The following is a 20,937-nucleotide window of genomic DNA, read 5'->3' as shown; positions in this document are numbered from 1 at the left end:
CTGAGCACAGTCCCGTTCAGCCACTACATGGCCTCAAGTGCCCTTCTCCTCCGTTGGATTATCTGCTGATAACCCGGAGGTCAGGCCTTGGCAGGTGCAGAATCAGTGCCTGCAGGTCACCTCAATGGACAGTCCAAGCAGACCTGGTCATGCTATTAAGGACACTGGCCTTAGTTTCTCTGTCCCAAGGATGTATGAAAGCCAGGATCACTGTCCCAGATTGAAGGCCACGGGGACTTAACCCAATGCAAACCTCAAAAGTAAACCAATTAGTGGTTGCCAGAGGCGGGGACAGGGGCAACGGGAGTGGTGACGTAGCGAGTACAGGGTGCTCTTCCAGGGTGATGAGGAAGTTTTGAAACGAGACAGAGGTGGAGGTGACATAGCACCAAGAATGTGCTCGATGCCCACTGCAGTGGTCAGCTGGACATTATGTGACTTTCACTTCGAAACCAAAACCAACAAACAAAAAGCTCACCACACGCACACAGGGCTAGGAACTTAGGAGACCCTCAGTCTGAAGTGACCGCTGAAGACTTTCCATATGGTCCGGGCAGGAGGTGCCCAGGCAGAGCCGGCGTGGCCAGTTGCCCTGTGGAGAGTGGGTGATTCTACTACCACCCGTTTCTTCACTGCACCTTCAACTGTCGTGTGAATTTATAGTCCTAAGAAAAAAAAATCATGTTTACCTGTTCATTTTTACGTCTCCTGTTTGTGGCTCACAATGTATTCCCATTGGCCAGTCTAGAGTGGGGGTGTGGTACTAGCCCACGTGGTTCACGCGCCCCCCCCGCCCCAGGCACCCAGCTAAGCTAAGGGAACGGAGTGGTTTAGGGGGCACACAAATGCAGCTGGACTCCAGGCTAAGCTCCGAGACTTCTTTCTTTTTGAGACAGAGTCTCGCTCTGTCGCCCAGGCTGGAGTGCAGTGGTACGATCTCGGCTCACTGCAACCTCCGCCTCCTGGGTTCAGGCGATTCTCCTGCCTCAGCCTCCCAAGCAGCTGGGACTACAGCGCCTGCCACCACGCACAGCTATTTTTTTGTATTTTTAGTAGAGACAGGGTTCACCGTGTTAGCCAGGATGGTCTCGATCTCCTGACCTCGTGATCCGCCCGCTTCAGCCTCCCAAAGTGCTGGGATTACAGGCATGAGCCACTGTACCCAGTTCGCTGATACTTCTTAATCACCCTCTGAACTTGAACTTGAATGAAGTAGTCTGGGTTTCTGAGTACTCTGAGATGAGTTTCTCATCTGTGAAACAGGCAGGGTGTTCCCAGGACTTGAACAGACACAACTACAGAGGGTGGGTGTTGAAGCCGGGGGGGCTGGAGCTCACCCTTCCCAGCCATCAGTGGGATGGTGGGAACAACCACAAGGGCAGGCCTTGTGAGGCCTCAGTCTCGCACCGGCTCTGTCCTCTGGCTGACAGTCCCCGGAGGAGCAGTCGGTCGTCCTCTGCCGCAGGCCTCCGTTTTCCTCAGTCGTTTTGGTCTCAGAAACTGAGTCAGGGAGCATTTCTGCTGCTTCCTTTGTCCTGAAGGACACCAGGCACCAGGATAAATTACCTTGGACGGTGATGATCACGGGAGCAGGAACAGGTTAACAACTTGAACCCACGACGGGGGAACTACATGCAAATCACAAAATTTGCCACGGGCAAAACTCAGGGCATGGAAATAGAAACCCTGGGCAGCCCTGTCTCTCACTGACCCCCAGGCAAATCAGACTGTGACTATTCAGAGGCACCAAGAAAACACTGCATGTATGCCTCCGGGAAAACAAGGCAAAACGAAAATCAGCTCCGTGGCCTGTGGATGGTCTCTAACTGCTGTGAGGACCCACGCCCCCAAGCACCCCTAAACTTCACCCAGAGGCACATGCAACGCTCCGCCCACTGTATCGGGGCAAGTCTGGGTGCACCTCCCTCACCAGGCTCCCGGAAGCCTGTGTACCCGCCATGGAGACCAGCGGGCACCGCTGTGGGATGGCAACACCCGGCCCACCCTCCCGTTTCTCTTTCCAGACATCACCCTCCCGTTTCTCTTTCCAGACATCTTGCTGCCCCAGTCACTCTGGCACAGGGTCAGAAAAAGCAAACCACATGCGTGCCGCCCAAGGAACTGCTGCAGCCCAAGAGGGACCCCCATTAACCTTCTCCTGCTTTGCTCAGGATGGGGCCTGCTCTGGCAAAGCCCCAAATGCGAAGTCCAGCGAGGCGAGCCCATGTGGGGGCCCCCAGAGAACCACGCTGCACAGTTTATCTAGAGACAAGAACCCCCACGTCTCTCCAGTTTATCTAGACAAGAACCAAGCTGCGGTACTCGCCTTTGATTTTAGAAACCCCCGCTTTCTGACCAATGCCAGGCCAAAAGAATGCCAGGAATGTGGACGCCTTTCAGGAGGGTTCACCGCAGCCCAAAGAGACCACAGCCTCTGGGGCCAGGGGCTGCACTTATAAGGAAAGGCCTGCTGGTGGCCTCCGCCTGGGCTGAAGTGTTTCAAGTCGCTGAGGCCCCAGTGGGCGGAGGACTGACCCTAGGACCAGAAAACCCCTGAATTCCTCACGTCACTGTGAAAAGCCCTGAGCCTCCTCCTGAATGTCTCAAACCTTCTCTCCACCCTAAGGCACAGGCAGCTACTGGAAAACAAAGAGACAGGACAGAAAGGGTGGGGGGAGAAGTTTAAACAAAATCCAGTCAGTTACCCTTAGTTTACAGGATTTAAGAAAAACCTGAAACCGTGCAAGTAGCTGCCTGCTTTACTTAGAAGGGTTTTTAAAATTCCAACATGGCCCAAACAGGAATCCCACTGTGAGCCGCGGCTTCTCAACTCCCCCTTCGGCCTTGAGCATCCAAATGTAGCGTTTACTGAGATCAATCCTTTCTGCTTGCTGGGGAAAGACTCGTATGTTGCTTTTTAAGCAAATGGAGGCTGTGCCCTACGAGGTAGGCGCTCCTATCCAACCGACTTTACAAAGGAGGCTGCTCCTTCTACTGCCAACCAGGACGATAAAGGCCAAGAACAGCCAAGAAAACCTCCAGGAACATTTTACCGGAACACCATTTAATCCAGCTACTCCTAATGAACACCAGCCAAGGCTTCCTTGGAACATTTTCTGCCAGCGTGTTTCAAGGACAAATGCTCCCCCGACGCCCCAGGGAGGGTGACCTGTAACCGCGGGTCGTAACCTCCTGCGACGTGAGAACAATCCCTCCTTTGTGCACACACCACAGGAGAGGACAGTCAACCTGGGCTCTGTCCTGCGGCTGCTGGGGCGGGGATGAGATGCTAGCCCGGCTTCTCAGAAGAGTGAGAATGTTCCACGGGAGGCAACAGAAAGGGGATTCGCTGAAAACAGAAACACGGGGCTGTTCTGGGAACGCGCTGGGGCTGGGCTTCTGGATGCCAGGATCACAAACGACCTTCCCACACCGGGGCCAACACTGTGGGCTTCCAGGACAGGAGGAGAGCACCATGAGGGACAGGCCTGCAGTGCCTGCAAAAGGTCAAGTGTCACCAGAAGCTTCCAGAAGCTTTCTCCCTCCTGCAGCTGCTCTGCACACATTTGGGGCCTGTCTCCCCATGAGTCTGGCACCTTGGTCATGACATGGTAAAGCGGGTCCAGGTATGGCAACCCACTCACACCATGCCTGCACTGCCTACCTGGTACAGCCACAGCCTCCCGCCGTCAGAGAAGTCCCAGGACACGGCCTTCTGTCCAGGAGAGAAGGGAAGCGCTGCAAGACAAGAAGGAAACACGAGTGAGCTTCAGTCCCATCCAGTGCAGAACTCAGGCCTGCTTTCCACCAGGGCCCCTTCACGTCCTGGAGGACAGACGGGCTCTGCAGTGCATTTCCACGGCAGGTGACGACAGTGGTGGACGCTGCCACGCGGCCCCCAAGTCCCCTTCTGAAGCCAACTCTGGGAGTGTGGCCAGCAGAAGGACCTTGACCCAGGGCCACCCAGAACTGTCTCACTGGAAAGAGCCCTTCTCGAGGTCACATCAGCCCCATTCCTGGGCCAGCCTGCACCCAATGACGAGACCAGTGACCAACGCAGGGTAACAAAGCCTGCCCCTCACCCCACTCCTGAATCGGGGTGACTTGGCAGTCCGGCCCAGGCCAGAGCTCCTGTGGGGTCAGCGACGGGCTGCGTGGAGGCTGCGTCCCAGCCTCACTGTCCTCTGCCCCTGCTGCTGTGCTCCCCAGCAAACCTAAACATCCTGCCCAGTGGCCTCTGCGTCATGGTCCGCTTCACAGGGAGTCCTGCCTGTGACAATAGCTTATTGTGCCTTTTCTCACCCCAACACTGAGTCTCCCGTCACCTGCCATTACTTCTGCTGCAACGACTGGCATCGTGAGCGCAACAGAAGCATCTTATCAGCTGCGCCCTAAAGATGAACCCCAGATATGCCGCAGCAGTGAGGTCTCCTCCTCAAGTCATACGGCGCTGACATCACTACAGAGCCGGCGCCTTTGAGAGCAGAACTGGCCAACATCGACGTGACAGGTGGGGCTGCAGGTGCCACCATGACGCCCTCCCCCTCAAGCGGACTTTCTCCACAGGAATAACAGAGTGGGCCCCGGGGCCTTCCGAGGAATTCAGGACCTCATCGGACTATGAAAGAAGGAGTGAGAACTTCCTTCTGGACACCTTCCCTAAATCATGGCCACTCAGCCTCCGCAGGAACCAGACAGCCCAGAACAGACCTCCATCCATGTAAATATTTAACATGCAATTAAAAGAAGCACCACAATCACCCAAGAAGGAAAGAATCATTCCCTGTGGTGCTGGGATAACTGGCTGGTGTTCAGAGCACAGACCTCCCCACTTCAGGGCTTCAACTCATACCCAAAGATAAAATGAATTCCAGATCAACAGAACAGTGTGGAGCAGGAGAGGGAGGGAGGAAAGGAAATTGTCCAGTAGATAATAGAAAATCTAGCTGTATAGTTGATCTCTACATAGACACGGACCTTCTAAGGGTACAAGCGACGTGCAAAATCACACAGGCAAAAGGAAAATAATCAATGAACGCTAAGAAAAAGGCTGCAACAATGTGACAAAATATATCCACAAACACAACAAAAGATCTCAAACCAGAGAAGACAAAAACAAAGGGTGGGAAGAGACAGGTGGGACTGCAGGTGCCACCACGGCTCCCACGCAGCCACTCACACCTAGCCTGACTTCCTGGACAGGAATCCCAAGGCGGCCCTGTTCACGGGAGAGAAGGCAGGACGCCGCCATCCGTCCATCCCCCTCCTTTGAGACAGGTCTACCATGTTGCTCAGAGCTCTTCAGAATCTCTCTCAAAGTACTCGTTCTCCAAAGAGTCATCCCAAGACAGAGCAGTTGAAAATCTCATCATCTTAAAAGAAATAAAAGGGCACTGAAAAAAACCTGGGGGAAGTGAAACTACAAAGGGGGTTGGCTTCACGGTATACATCCCTGCCTTCTTCAGACTCTTCCCATTTCCTTCACCGTGAGCGCGCCTTTCCCTTTTCTTCTTTCTGATTCTAAAAGCCGCTGCACCAGCATCTCTGAGAACCTGGTGCCTCTTCCCTCCTTTGTACCCCAAGCCCCTATGCCCTGGTCAGGGTACTGGAAATCTCCATCCTGAATTCTAGGCAGGCACCGGCACTGCTGGGCCCCTTCGTCAGGCGGGTCCGTTGCAGGCTGTCATAAAGGACAGATGGGAACTGCCTCAGTGGGGACCCGCCTCCGGTGGCTGCAGTTACTACTGGGCAGGTGAGGAAATGAGGGGAGGGCGAGTCCAGTGACACAGAACAGAACACCCCAAGAGAACGTGTGGCCCGAACATCAGCTCTGACAGGGGCTTTGAGAAACGGATCCCCGGGGCTCATCTCAGCTTCCTCACTCTGCTCGGGGCACTTCCTGAGACAAGCCCAAGGCAGGGACAAGTGTATTTTCCCTGCCCCACCAAGCGCTCCCCAGAAAGACCCGGCTCCCCTCACAGGAACTCCCCAGCCTCCCAGGCTGTGGGCAAGTCCTGCCCCAAACCTGCCAGGTGCTGCCCAGACCCAGAGCCACACGGCAGGAACATGTCCATCTCCAGGTGCTGCCCAGACCCAGAGCCACGTGGCAGGAACACATCCATCTCCAGGTGCTGCCCAGACCCAGAGCCACACGGCAGGAACACGTCCATCTCCAGGGGCTTCAGCCCCAGAGCCACGCAGCAGGAACGCATCCATCTCCAGGTGCTGCCCAGACCCAGAGCCACGTGGCAGGAACGCATCCATCTCCAGGTGCTGCCTAGACCCAGAGCCATGTGGCAGGAACATGTCCATCTCCAGGGGCTCCAGCCGCAGAGCCACGTGGCAGGAACGTGTCCATCTCCAGGGGCTCCAGCCCCAGAGCCACGCAGCAGGAGCGCATCCATCTCCTGGTGCTGCCCAGACCCAGAGCCACGTGGCAGGAACGTGTCCATCTCCAGGGGCTCCAGACCCAGAGCCACACGGCAGTAACACATGGATCTCCAGGGGCCCAAGATGCCTTCCTCCTTGTGACACTCCTCCCCCAACTCACTCCACTCCACTCAGTCGTGGGGGCTACTGAGGCCACGAAGCTACCTGAAGAGCCACCCTCCAGCCGCCACAAGGAAAACGACCTGCGTGTGGCCCAGGGCCTCAACCTCCCCATCCTCGCTGCTGCCCAGCCCTCCCCAGGCTGCCCAGCTCCCGCCCCCCAAGGCGCAAAATAAATCTTTGCTGGATAATTCCAGATACCACCTCGCCCCCACTCCAAAAAGCTGCCACGCTCCTTTCTCTATTTAGAGAGAGGCTGCACTGACAACACCCTCCGTCACTGTGGCTTTCGGCACTGATTCTCTTCGCATTTTTGGATAAGGGCCCTGCAAGCCCTCTGGAGCTTTCCTTCTGGCAGGTTCTTTAGGTGGCGTCTTTACTTAACAGCCTTGCGGGCCCGAAACTGACCCCAGAAGGCTCCCTGGACAGCGAGGATGATTGGGTAAACTCACACCTCATGCCTAAGTAAGGGAGGACCCAGCTTCCCTGACAAGGGACTCAAAGACGCCAGAACTGGACCCTGGGCAGGGACAGGTGCACATGTGGCACCACTGGCCCCCTCAGTGCTGGAGTGGAGGGAGGAGAGAATCTGGCTCTGTCATGTCCAGAAGGTCCCAGTGGATGGATTCAGTGGACAGGACCGCTGGCCCCTTTCCACCTCCCCGGGAGGTTGATCACCTCCTGATCAGCCTCTCCAGAGGCCCAGGGTTTCTGGACAAGGACCGGCCCTGTTGAGAAGAGGGGGGCACGATCTTTCAGTTCTCCCGTGGGCACCACCAGACACCAGTTGGGCCCATCAGTCTTCAGGAGCCCCAAGAAAACCACGCAGTTTAGTGTGGGTGGATGGAATTAGCATGAAGTCTAGGGGATGCCTTGTTCTCCGGTTGTTTCAAGAAACATCAGTGTTGTCATTAACCATGATTTGGGGCAAATCGCCATAAACCACAATGCCAAGAAGATAAGATTCTGTTGTCTTCAGCAGCTCAAAACACGAGGGTCTTCTCCCACGGTGCAGAGAGAAGGGCAGTTATGTCACTTTGTCCATCTGAGTAGCTGTTTTAACAATGCTGACAGTCTCAGCTGATGACAAATCTGCAGAGGGTTCATCCCACCTCAGTGGGTCTGGGAGGGGGAGTGGACAAATGATATGAGGCTCGTGGTCCTCACTCCACCACATCCAGACAGGAAGCTATACTCATACACAGAGATGACCACTGTGTCCTAAATCCTCATTTCGGAACAGTCAAAAAGACAGCGATCGCCCCATTTCCCAAATGGTACAGATGGAACTGTGTCCCGCCACATTTGCATGTTAAGTCCTAATCCCCAGTACCTCAGAAAGTGACCTTATTTGGAGACACAGCGTTCAAGGTGCAATCAAGCTAAAGTGAGAGCACCAGGGTGGGTCCCAATCCAATATGACCCAGTGACTTTATAAAAGGGGAGAGTTTCAACAGACATGCACACAGAGAGGGACAGGTGACAGGACAACGGAGATGGGGGGTGAGGCTTCTACAAGCCAATGGCTACCGGCAAACTCCCAGATGCTAAGGGAGAAAGGCCTGGAACTGATTCTCCCTCAGCGTCAGGAGGAACCGGCCCCGCTGACACTCCTCTTGGACTTCCAGCCTCCTGACCTGTAAGATAATCCCTTTCCGTGGTGCAAACCACCCAGCAGTTTGTGGTTCATTGACAACAGCCCCGTCAAAGTAATTCATCAGACCTTAGAGTCTCCATCTGCAAATTGGGAAAAGGAATTCTCACAGCTCTGCCCATCTCAGAGGTTGCTGAGAGAGTGACAGATTTGAAAATATTCCGTGAACTCTTTGCCCAACTCAACCTACAGGCCGGCCTGTGCTGACCACACCAAGAGCTGGTCCATGCTGCAGAGCTGAGTTTTTCAGGGCCAGATCCGCGTGGTGAACATGCAGGAACACCCACAACTAATTTTGTTACAGCAACCTCAGGTATGGGCCCAAATGTCCAACCCGCTAGTTATGGGACATAGTTCTTGAAGGGTTGAGGTGAACCAATGTTAGGCTGGTGTTGAGTAAACTGGAAAACATGTAAGCCTATTTCTTAGATTTCCAAGCCTCCACAGTGAATATCAATGGAGCCATTGGCCAGAGGAGCCTCTATATCCTGCATCCCCGACAGCTGGATGACTGGGGTCGCTCCATCCTCACCCACCACCATACATCAGAGCCAATCACTAGAACCAAACTACAAAGTAGAACTAAATACACGCTGAGTACCATTTATCCAAAATTCCTGGGACCAGAAGTGTTTCGGATTTCAGATTTTGGAACATTTGCATATATACAATGAGATATCTTGCGGAGGGGACCCAAGTCTAAACACTAAGTTCATTTATGTTTCATCCGTACCTTATACACACAGTCCAAAGGTGATTTTATGTAACATTTTAAATAATTTTGTTCTGCAGCTTTGACTGCCACCTGTCATGTGAGATTAGGTGTGAAATTTTCCACTTGTGGCATCACGTCGGTGCTGAAAAAGTTTCAGACTTTGCAGCACTTTGGATTTCAAATTTTTGGATGAGGGGTGTTCACCCGGAAAATTCTTGTCCAAATCAAAGGCAAACTACAGCCCGTGGGCCAAATCCAACCTGGCCACCTATCTTTGTATGGCCCGTGAACAAAGAATGTCTTTCTATTTTTAAATAGTTGGAGGGAAAATAAAGAGAGTAATATTTCACGATGTGAAATGATATGAAATTTAAGTCCCAGTGTCCTTACCTAAGTTTCACAGAGCACAGCCCCACCCGTTTATCAATAGTACTTCTGTGCAACCAAAACAGAGTAGCTGTGACACAGACCTTATGGCCCACAAAGTGGAAAATATTTACTCTCTGGCTTTTTACAGAGAAAAGCGTGCCAAGCCCTGTTCTCTACCCTTCCTACTTACGCAGCGGGCAAAGGGCCAGGCGGGATGTAGGCTGAGGCCAAACGGAAGTGGGCATTTACCCGGGTACATGGCTGCATGCCAGGAGTGTTTGCCAAGAGACCAGCTAGGGTAAGAGATGGCAAGAGGGAAGGAAAGAAAATCAGACGGAGGTGTGGTCAGAAAGGGAGACGGGAACGGGCCCAACATCCATTTCAAGGTTTCTTTCTAGAGCTGGCTCCAACCTCAAAAAGAGGGGAGGCATCTCTGGCCCCCCTCCGGCAGCACAGTGACGCCGTCCTCCTCCAGCTTCGGGTTCGCACAATCTGTCCTCATGCACGGCACGTCCAAGACTACAGGGGGGCTTCATGGCCTGGCCATGGACCCAACCCCAGGTTCTTCATTCTCTGTGAGGGCAGATCATTCCACTCTGAGACAACCAATTTACAGAACTGAGACAGCGGCACTCTGGCAGACGGACAAAAGCCTTGGTACTTCATGCTATCAAAATCAACGCTATTAAAACTTACACACTGACAATGTATTTGGGCAAGGGAAGGATGAAGCAGCCACGTGAGAGGGCCTGAAATCTCACCTGATGCACGTTACATTTTCTTATGCAGAACACAAAACTGCTTCACTTACCTTTCCTATAATTACACAAAATTTCCAATTTTACAGAGAATGTGATAAGGAATGGGATATGACCTTCCTCTCTCCCGTGTTAAACCTGGAATGAATACTAAGCATAAAAACGGGGGAGGGGCATTGAGATAACCACCCACCCAGCACCCGCGACACCCGCTTTGTACACCTGTTCATGAGTCCCCCCTGTACACCGTGAGCTCCTCCTGGCACCTGCGCAGCACCGAGTGGCTGCCTTCTCTGAACGCCCTTCCACCCTGGCAGGGCGGTGGAGGAGGTGGAGGCCCCCCGCCCTTCAATGTGAAGACAGGAGGATGATGAGACACAGGGCCCACTACACCTGTGGGGCCACAAGACCATTTTCTCATTCCCCTTTGGGCTCTGCTCCCCTGGCTGGAGCTGGGGGAAGCTCATTGTGGAAATTTTACATATTTAATTACTACACAAACTGATGGCAGGGGTGAGACAAGGGCAGCTCCCATGGCAACTCAAGTGGAATATTTCAGAAAGACTCACTAAAGGTGAATCACTTAAAAATGTGGCTGGCGGGCCGGGCATGGTGGCTCACGCCTGTAATCCCAGCACTTTGGGAGGCTGAGGTGGGCGGATCACGAGGTCAGGAGATCAAGACTATTTGGGCTAACACGGTGAAACCCCATCTCTACTAAAAATACAAAAAATTAGCCGGGCTTGGTGGTGGGTGCCTTTAATCCCAGCTACTTGGGAGGTTGAGGCAGGAGAATTGCTTGAACCGGGTAGGCGAAGGATGCAGTGAGCTGGGATTGCACCACTGCACTCCAGCCTGGGTGACAGAGCAAGACACTGACTCAAAAATGTGGCTGGTAAGCTAGATGACATTCAACACCTGAGAAAAATGGAGTCAACTCTAGGAGAACTCTGGGCACAGATGGCTTCACCAGTGTCCCCGTGCCATGGCACCATCTTGGACTGGAAATCAATCATGGAATCACGCATGTGGGTCACACAGGAGACACCAGGGCCAAACCCACACTCAGAAAAGACCCGAACCCAACAGAAAGACTGGAAGATCCGTGCACACTCAGCTTTTCCTTGTATTTTTAATGATTCTTCTAGACGTTGACTTTTTCAACTCACTGGCCAATCACTTCCGGAGCCTCACAAGCTGATCTAGCTCATCATTCTGGGCTCTACCGGGGCTGCAGGCGGTGAAGGTTTTAATCCAAGGTTTCGACAATCACCACCTAAAAGCTAGCCAAGGACAGCGTCTCAAGGAAGGCATCCTAGGCTTTGATTCTGACCTCGGAACTCTCTCCCATGAACAAGTAGGGGGACACCATGAGCCGCCCATGTTGGGGGAAGGCAGCCTGGGGAATGAAGGGTCTGGAGATGGTCATGAGTCAAACGAGAGGGTTCACGTTTCTCACCCCAGCTCCACGACCTTTGCTAAATGACTATCTTTCCTGGGTCTCGTTTTCCACAACTGTAACGCAGAACTCTAGCGTACATCCAGTTTGTATGGGTTTCTCTTCTTTTAGTTTTTCTTCCAGCCTATAGACCATGTTGAGGGCAGAGACCCTGTCTTTCGTTTTGTTTTGTTTTCTTTGAAACATACCAGACACTGATTACCAAATACGTAGTAGAAATGGCACACAACACCCGTGAAATTCTGTGACTAAGGCAGTGGTTCTCAAACACCAGCATTCACTGGAATTTCCTGGAGGGCTGATTATAATATAGGTTTCTGGGCCCAACAACCCTCAGTTTCTGATTCTGTAGGTCTGGGGTGGGCTTGAGAATGTGCACTTCTAACCTGCTCCCAGCTGATGTTGATGCTGCCACTGAAAAGCATTAGCAGGCCAGGCGGGGTGGCTCATGCCTGTAATCCCAGCACTTTGGGAGGCCGAGGCAGGTGGATCCCTTGAGGTCAGGAGTTAAGAGACCAGCCTGACCAACAGGGTGGAATCCCATCTCTACTAAATACAAAAAATTAGCCGGGCATGGAGGCACACACCTGTAATCCCAGCCACTTGGGAGGCTGAGGTTGCAGGGAGCCAAGATTGCACCATTGCACTCCAGCCTGGGCAACAAGAGTGAAACTTCATCCCCAAAATATAATAAATAGAATTATTAGCAGAATGTATCCTAGTTGATAATATACTTTCCCATCTGGCCTCTCAGTCACTTGTCACAACAACCCTGCGAGGTAGGCCACACATGTATTATCATGCCATCATTTAGTAGATAAGAGAACTGAGACTGACCAGGTTTCAAAGACTCACCAGAGATCAGGGAGCGAAAAGCTGGGATCCTAACCCAAAGCCAGCAGCCTTGATATGCAGAGTAACGGCAAACACAAACGGAACAATCCCAGGACCAGACAGGCTGTAGTAAGACAGGACGTGGACAAGTGAGGGTGCAAGATTCCAGATGCGGCTCCAATCCTGCATTTCCTTTTCCCATGGCAGGTTATAAAATCGCAAGTCTTTCAAAGTAGAAGTGAACATTCCTGTCCTGAATCAGACTAACAATATTTGTGATGGAGTCTTGAAAGAGTTTATGCCCCCTAATATACCTTTAGGAGGCTGAAAATATCTAGGAAACATGAGTGTGTTGAAGACTTGGACCTTATTTGAATATGGACTCAAATCCTGGCTCCGCCACTAAATGCTGGGACCACAGTTAAGTCTTATCCTTCCTCCTCAACTCAGGGTGGGGAGGGAATGACTGGGCCTCCTCGTGAATAAGAGAGATAACGCCTGCACCGTGGTCTCTGTGCTCACAGGTGTGTATCGAGGGCCGGTTCACCTGCACATGGACCCTGAGCTCATAGGTATGTATCCAGGGCTGGTTCACCTGCACACGGTCCCTGTTCTTGTAGGTTTGTGTCAGAAGTTGGTTCACCTGCACATGGACCCTCAGCTCATAGGTATATATCAAGGGCTGGTTCACCTGCACCGTGCTCCTTGTACTCGTAGGTGTGTGTCACAGGCTGGCTCACCTGCACATGGTCCCTGAGCTTGTAGGTGTGCGTTGAGGGCTGGTTCACCTGAACATACATCAAGGGAGGCTGCTACAAACAGAGAGTCAAAACGCCTGTGGGCAGAGGGTCAAAAATACCTGTGTGCGGAGAGTCAAAATGCCTGCACGCAGAGGGTCAAAAATGCCCGTGCGCAGAGGGTCAAGAACGCCTGTGTACCTTGGGTCAGAAATGCTTGTGCACAAGAGTCAAACAACGCGTGTGCAGGTGAGATGCGCTTTCCCACTTCGTTCCCCTTCATTCACGCACACTTGGACTTTCTCCCGTATTCTTCTAAACATCTTCTGCCACGCTGACTGTTTGTAAAGTCATTAAGGCAGACGTTGGTAGGTGACTCAAGTCTTGGTGGATGGAGCTAAACTATGGTCCTTTCTTATGACTCCCAGGGGACAGCCACAAAGTGAGGACTTGGTGGAAGTGGAAGACCAGCTAAAGCAGATCTTTATACACTCACTACTCTGTTGCTGCGCTGTCAAAACGTTCTCCAAATGGTGGGTGTGATCTGCAGGAGCTCCGCCACCCCAGCACACGGCAGCCCCAAGCCCGGGTCAGCCTGCAGGATGGAGGACGTGCTGCAGACATATAGCCCCCGGGGCTGCCCTGGGGTCACCGTCCCCGCCTCTGGCCTCCAGAAAGACAATTCTAGGGCATAGTATCATGGCTCCTCAAATGCGTCTCCAGCACAATGGAGCCCTAACAGTGGTTAACAGTGGCCACTAGCTCAGTAGCTGACCCCCGATTTGCTTTTCCTCTTCCTTCTTCTCACTCTCTTCTGCTTGGATGGACTGCTGGGACCAGTCAGCTCCCCGAAAACATCAGCACCCAAGTCCTTGTCTCGGGCTCTGCTTTCAGGGGTTGCAAACCAGGACAGATGGTAAATGGAGTTAGACCACTGGGTTTTCTGTCCACGACACAGGCACTCCGCTGAGTGACGTAACTGAGCGCTTGGTCGGTTCTGGTCAAAGCCAGTGGGCTGTTACAAATTGTTAGAAATTCCCAATTTAGAAAGCCAAGCAAATATTTTCTTCTGTTAATAAGATACACTTATACTCAGCAAAGAGGGTTGATACCTCATCTGACATTTTTACATTTAAAAGGACAGGGCTTAGTGGCTCATGCCTGTAATTTCAACACCTTGGACAGCCCAAGCAGGGGGATTGCCTGAGCCCAGGAGTTTGAGACCAGACCGGGCAACACAGCAAGACTTCGTCTCTACAAAAAGTTAAAAAAAAAAAAAAAAAAATTAGCCAGCCATGGTGATGCGCGCCTGTAGTCCCAGCTACTCGGGAGGCTGGGATGGGAGGATCACTTGAGCCCAGGGGTCGAGGCTACAGGGAGCCATGATTGCACCACTGCACTCCAGGCTGGAGACAGAATGAGACCCTGCCCCGCACCAAAACAACAACAACAAAACAACAAAACCCATACACATATATATGCACTGTGGGTCATTTCCAGGCTGAGGACAACTGCCAGAGCAGGGATTCCTGACCCTTAGCTAGGCCTGGATCCTGGTTCAGGCTCTGTGGCCCCAGCCCACGTGTCGGCAGGGAAGCCCAGCCCCAACCTCAGAGGGCTCTGCTCAAACATACCTCTCTCAAAGCCGCAGAATCCTGCATGACTTTCCTATCGATGTTGTAACAAATTACCACAAACTTGGTGGCTTAAAACACACACTGACTCTTCAACAGTTCTGGAGGCTGGAAATCTGAAACCAGGCTCACTGGGCTGACGTCAAGGCCAGTGCCTTCTGTAGGCTTCAAGGGGGCGAGCTGCTTCCGTGGCCCTGCCCTTTCCTGCATCCCATGGCTGCCTGGATTCCTGGCTCAAGGCCCCTCCTCCATCTTCAAAGCTCAGGACTCCAGTCTCTGTTCCCACCATTCCAGGGCCTCCTCCGGTGGTCAGATCTCCATCTCCCTCTTCAAAGACTCGTGATAACATTTAGGGTCCATCTGGGTAATCCAGGGTATCTCACCATCTCAAGAGCCTTCAATGAATCACACCTGCAAAGTCCCTTTTGCCAAATAAGGTAACACCTACAGGTTCTGAGCATTAGGATAGAAATATCTTTTTTGTAGAGGAGATTCACACACCATATCAAAAACACAAGCACACTATTGCTGCCCACTCCCTCCCCCGGTCTCATCCACCGCTCTTGACATTCTTTAATCTATCATTTACTTCTCTCCTTTTTCTCCCACCAGAACAGCCCCCATGAACGCAAGGACTTTGTCCTGTTCACCGGGAACCACCTGGAACATAGCAGGTGCAGTCAGTGTTTGAATGGATGGATGATTTATAGAGTACCTGTAATGCCAATGCGGGAGGACGCACGGGAACTCAGAGCTTCTCAAGCACAAATCTGTGGACAAGAACAAGAAGCACCTTGAATGGGCTGCGTGGAGTGCCCTGGGGAATTGGCATCTGGGTGTTTGGCAAGCTGGCCTGTGTGGCCTGTGGGCAGGAACCCACCTGTCCTGCTCACTTCTGTATCCCCAGCCCCTAGGCCTGCACTAGTGCTTAGCGGCAGCTGCATCAACAGCACCTGCTGCCTGAACAGAAAAGGAAGCTTCCCCAGCACCTGTGACCGGCAGCTTGGTCTTGGGTCCACCGATCCACCGCCTCCCTGCCGATCTCAGCGGCATCTCTCCACCAAATGTACAGCCCCACTGCCTCACCATCAGTGTATTATCCTCGGCTCAAGAGCACAGGGTGCCCTGCTCCTTCCTGCCCCTTCCTCCCTTGGAGCCAGGCTTCCCTGCCCCATTTCGGGGTTCTCTGCAGTTTGCCCTACCCCACGTGGACAGACTCCATGGCATCCACCGCCAACCCCCTTCACTCAAGCCAGGTCAGCAGCCCCACCCTCAGACTCTCCTACACACACCCCACCTCCTCCCATTTGCCCACTGCCTGTTACTAGGCAATGCCTCCTTGGTCCCCTCCCTGCCTGCACAAAAATTACCTCTCCCTCAAGGCCCACACTGAGGCTTCCCTGCAGCCTGTGTTCCCAGGTCTCGGGGATAGCCCCCCTGCCACCCAGACTCTCAGCCCCATGGCACTTCTTCCCTGTGCACGAGTTTCTGACCATCTTTTTTGTTCTCCAGGGAAGATGATGGTTTCATTTCTCCTGTGCCTTCCAGCTGCTGGGCTTTGAATTCTACAGACTAAGAGTTCCATTCACGAGCTCCACACCGCTGGACAGGGTGGTAACCCTCCAGCCTCTCCCTTCCGCCTCCATAAAATGGGTACACGACCCCAGCCCAGCACCAGCAGGAGGAGGGTGCCAACACAGAAGTGGACAAAACCCTGCAAAGCCACAGGTGTGCCCACTGGTGCCAATAGCCCGCCTGGTGCCGGCGACACCCCTTTCAGCTGGAAGAGGCCCAGGCACCACCAGAGACCAGGACAGAGGGGCCTTCAAGGTGTAGCTGCGCCAGGAGAGGTCTCTAGACAAAACCCAGAACACCCGGTTACATCTGAATTTCAGGTGTACAGTTAATAACGTTTTAGTGTACATTACCCCAGATATTCAAATGGACTTGGGTATTTGTATTTGCGCAACCTGGACCCCACTGCCTGTGTCAGTCAAAGGGGGTTTCCTAAAAAGCCCAGCCTCAGGAGGTGACATCAGAGGTGGCCGCCCAGGAAGCAGGCGGACACGGGAAGACGGCAGCCGAGCTTACAAAGAGATACACTCTGCAATATTTGCTTCCCACTAAAGAGCTGCTTTCTAAAATACATAAATAAAATAATCTTCTTGCTAATTATCAACAACGGATTGTTTCAATAATATTTTTCCATTCCGGTATGATTCTTCAACAACTCGGAAAACAAAGCAGTGACTCCCACAACAGAGATCACTGTGGAAACCGCTCACCTCCATCCCGAAAATCGTGACTTCACCTCGCATTCCACCAGAAACCGACTACAGATCCTTACCAAAGAATCCTTGTGCAAACAAACACCAGCCAACTGCGACTGAATGGCAGGAAATGTAACAGCTTTTTCTAATTTTAACTTTCTCCAGGAATGCATTCCTTCTAAACACACTGGGCAAATTCTCCCCAGACCCGTGCATTCCTCTGCAGTCAAGCAATCACCTCCAGGGAGCCCAAGACAAACTGCAGATTTCAAGTGCGCGCTGGCCTGGCAGGGAGGGGTCCCTGGGCTCCAGGTCCCGTGCTGACTCACTGAACCATGCTCTCCAAAGTGACTAAGAGGTTGCAACGAGCTATCTGAACAGGAAAGCACTCCCAGACTGGAGGGTGAGCCACAGATGGGAACAGAGCCCAGCAGTCTCCGCCTCAGGAAGGCAGCATCAAGCAACAGCGATAAACAGGGGCCGAGTCCGCAGGCATCAGTCCATGACCCAGAGACCAGGACACACAGGCCAGGACTGGGAATGCCGCAAAAGCATAATTCTGCAAATTATCCCCCCGGGACAGAAAAACTCAGAATTGTGCCTGATTTGATTTTAAAAGCCTATGAGGGCAAGGGACATACCGGGATGCAGGATCTGCAATGCTCATAACTAAGAGAGGCTTATTTTCCCGAAAACCCAAAGCACTCCTACAATGAGCCAGGCATGGTGGCACAAGCCTGTAATCCCAGCTACCCCAGAGACGGAGGTTGCAGTGAGCAGAGCTTGCGCACCGCTGTACTCCAGCCTCGGCGACACAGTGAGATTCTGTCTTAAAAAAAACAAAAACAAAAAGCACTCCTACAATTCAATAAGAAAAGTGGGCAAAAATCACAAAAAGGATCTCCGCATGGGAGGAAATCAGAATGGTCCGTAAACATTAGCTTCTGGAGGAACATAAAAACACTCAGATACCATCTCACACCCATCAGCATCCCCCCAAGTGAAAAAAGGCGGACAATATTGAGGGAGGGGAGCATGTGGAGGAGCCTGGGCGAACCTGAAGGCTGCTGTGGGAAGTGGAGCTGGATTGGCAGGCAAGGCCCAGCCGCACTCCCTAGATAAACATTTGCACGCTGAGCTGGAAGTCATGTACAAAGACCTTCACAGCAAGTGTGGTTTCTGATAGCAAAGGCTGTAAACAACCTATTGTCCTTCAGGAGCAGAAAGAATAATTAAGCCAAGGCATTAATATACAGCAGTCCCCCCTCATCCCAAGTTTCCATGGTTTCAGTTACCCCTGGCCAACTGTGGTCCCAAAACAGGTGCTACAGTACAATAAGATATTCTGGCAGGGAGAAAACACATTCACACAACTTTTATTACAATTCAGTGCTATAATTGTTCTATTTTATTATTCATTATTGTTCATCTCTCAGTGTGCCTAAGTTTACAAACTAAACTTTGTCATAGGCATGTATACATAGGAAAAAATAAGTGTGCCTAAGTTTGCAAACTAAACTTTGTCATAGGCATGTATACATAGGAAAAAATATATCGTATATATAGGGTTTGGTACCATCTGAAGTTTCAGGCACACCTTCTGGGGGCCTTGTATTCCCTTCAGATAAGAGGGTACTACTTACAAGGGAAAGATACATAGTAATGAAAGCAGATGAACTACAACTACAGATACCAACACAGACGAACCTCAAGAACATCATGCTCAGGCAAAAAAGGAACTCTTGCAAGACTATGTATTAGCTACCTAATGCTGTGTAACAAATCGCCCCAAACACCAGACTTCTATTATTGCACAGTTTCTATAGGTCAGGAATCCAGATGTGGCTTAGCTGAGTGAAGAAGAGACCCTCTTCTTCAGGGCCTCTCACAGAGCTGCCATCAAGGTCTTGGCTCAGGCTGGGGTCTCATCTCAAGGCTAAACTGGGGAGGGGTCCTCCAGGGTCACCTGCTTGCTGTAGCATCCAGTTCCTCATGGCCATGGGACTGAAGCCTCAATTGCATGCTGGCTGCCAGGGGGTGGCCACCCTCAGTTCCTTGCCACGTGGCCTCTCTATATGGCAGCCCGCGCCACCACAGCCAGCAGGGGAGACCATCTGTTGTCAAGGGGGAAGTTCTAAGCCCACATAACCTAATTACAGGAGGAAGGCGCAGCATCAACTTGGATGCATCCTACTGGTTAGAAGCAAGTTGCTAGCTCGGCTCACACCAAACGGAGGGGACTTCACAGGATGTGAACACCAGGAGGTGTGGATCACTGAAGGGCATCTCAGAGTCTGCCAGCCACAAAAGATATTGCATGATTCCATGTATATAAAAGTTAAAAACAAAAACAAATGATGTTGCTTAGAAACACAACCCCATGTGATAAAACCAAAAAACAGCAGAGAATGACAACCGCGAAATTCAGGACAGGGACTCCCTTAAATGCTTTGGGTTTATCCGATAAACACATTTTTGCAGGGAGGGAAGAGGATCGGCAGCAGGGAGCTGGGATTGGGAGGGGCAAAGGGAATTTCAAAGTTAAGTTCCATTTCTTGGCCTGAGTAGTGGCTATGCAAGCGTTCATTGCTTTTGTGATTGTGTAAACATTCCCAAATGTTTTCAAATATTATCTGTATCTACTCAAAGTTCAGGGACCACATGGCTTGCTCCCTTGGCACCCCACGGAACAGTGAGGACAGGGGCTCTGCACCCTGTGAAACCTCAAGAAATGCAGCAGATGCTTCCCCGGCATTCCCGCCTCCTGCCCACCTTGCCCTGCAAAGAAACGCACCAGCTCTGACCCAGAAGCATGTCCAGCACCCAGAAACCCTGCTCTCTCTCCTCACCAAACCAAATGTAAAAGCCTCTAGCCTGACCTGGAGGTAGAGCCGTTCCTCCAGAGGTTCAGCCTGATCCTCCGTGCCGCGGCATGACTCTCGGAGTTCACCAGCCTCTTGCCCTTCAGTTTCAAATGCAGGCCACGGATGCTGCAGAACTCGGTCTGTCTCCACGGGGCCAGGGCTGCCCTCCAGGACCTCGAAGCACCCTACCGTTGAGGCGTTTGTCTCTGTTTCAGTTATCCCTCTTAAGGCAACTGAAAACAACCATGGATTTGCAGGGAGTTGGGAGTCGCCCAGAACCACATCCTGTTTGGCCCTGGCACTGATTCAATCATGCCAATGTCACCCGGACAAAAGAACTTTCTACACAGGCTTAAGAAAGAGACGCAGCACCTGCAGCAGGAAAGGAGCCCAGCCGGAGAGTTCACCGCACCAGTCAGCGAGCAGAGTGCTGGATGGATGACCAGTGGGGCCTCGGGGCACTGTGGGGTGCAGGAAAAGAGCACCTAGTCCTGCAGTGACCGAGTGAGGGGGTCCCTGCATTTTTACCCACCCTTCTCACCTGGCAACACTGCTGCACAGGCTGGCAGGTACTTGTTGAATGAATTAATGAATGAATGGATGGATGAAAGAATGAATGAATGGATGGATGAATGAACGAATGAAGCTCTTCTCCAGGTGCAGTGAGGAAATGTCAAAATAGAAACAGACTGCCAGGCACGGTGGCTCACACCTGTAATCCCAACACTTCGGGAGGCTGAGGCAGGCGGATCACCTGAGGTCGGGAGTTCAAGACTAGCCTCGCCAACACAGTGAAACCTCATCTCTACTAAAAAATACAAAAATTAGCCAGGCGTGGTGGCGCATGCCTGTAATCCCAGCTACTCGGGAGGCTGAGGCAGGAGAATCACTTAAACCCAGGAGGTGGAGGTTGCAGTGAGCAGAGATGGCGCCTCTGCACTCCAGCCTGGGTAACAAGAGCCAAACTCCATCTCAAAAAATAAATAAATAAATAAAATAGACCATCCGAGTGGGGCAGACTGGCCACTGGCAGCTGCAGGACACAGCCTCGCTCGGTGACCCCTTCTTAAGACTAGAAACTCAAGTGCAGGGCC

General features: G+C 52.1%; 1 protein-coding gene across 1 annotated transcript in view; it reads right to left on the bottom strand.

Moving 5' to 3' along the window:
• The window catches only part of SH3BP4 (SH3-domain binding protein 4), a 75,884-nt gene extending 55,830 nt beyond the window's left edge, over positions 1–20,054 (bottom strand). Inside the window, exons 1-2 of the mRNA XM_011980280.1 lie at positions 19,859–20,054; positions 3,665–3,738 (exon numbers count right to left, since the gene is read on the bottom strand). The gene's annotated coding sequence lies outside the window, so the exon portion shown is untranslated. The remainder of the gene's footprint in view (positions 1–3,664; positions 3,739–19,858) is intronic.
• Positions 20,055–20,937: the final 883 nt, after the last annotated feature.

Source organism: Mandrillus leucophaeus, unplaced genomic scaffold (genome assembly GCF_000951045.1).
Source record: "Mandrillus leucophaeus isolate KB7577 unplaced genomic scaffold, Mleu.le_1.0 Scaffold21, whole genome shotgun sequence".
In the NCBI taxonomy this organism is placed as follows: domain Eukaryota; kingdom Metazoa; phylum Chordata; class Mammalia; order Primates; family Cercopithecidae; genus Mandrillus; species Mandrillus leucophaeus.
This window is presented reverse-complemented; position numbering and strand designations above follow the sequence as displayed.